Below are 548 nucleotides of genomic sequence, written 5' to 3' on the forward strand. Positions count from 1 at the left end.
CACAGATACCACGAGCTGATCACCCTCATTCTGTGCCTTCAACATTCATTCACTTTACACTGACAGGAGAGACGTCGTCGCAATCGTATGATTGTGGTGGCGTTGCTTTTTCTTTCCTACAGGATTAGGAATTCTATTTCGAAGACTAACAGCTCATCATATTTTGAGGAAAGAAATGTCTCCTTACCTCAGACCTAAGGGACAAATGCATTATCCGAATAATTCAGACCAGTTCTAGAATCTACAGTCGGCGGGGGTAAAAAGCCTCTCAGCACCTCCACTCTCAAACATTTCCCAATGTCAGACTTTTCAAAGAGCAGAAATGGGAAGTGAGGGTTATGTACAGACGGAGAGTGAAAGGGGCTGAGGTGGATACACACAGGTAAAGAGAGACAAACAGAGGCGCATATCGAGGTAGATTCTGAAAGGATGAATTCTCCATTCGACAGGGCTGCTAACTAACAGAAAAAGAAAGGAAAAGGAAACCATTTATGCAGAACCTTTTCAACACTTCAGGGTAATGGAAGCAGTATTAGCCCTGATAAAGT

This window comes from Rhincodon typus, chromosome 8 (genome assembly GCF_021869965.1).
Source record: "Rhincodon typus isolate 14 chromosome 8, sRhiTyp1.1, whole genome shotgun sequence".
In the NCBI taxonomy this organism is placed as follows: domain Eukaryota; kingdom Metazoa; phylum Chordata; class Chondrichthyes; order Orectolobiformes; family Rhincodontidae; genus Rhincodon; species Rhincodon typus.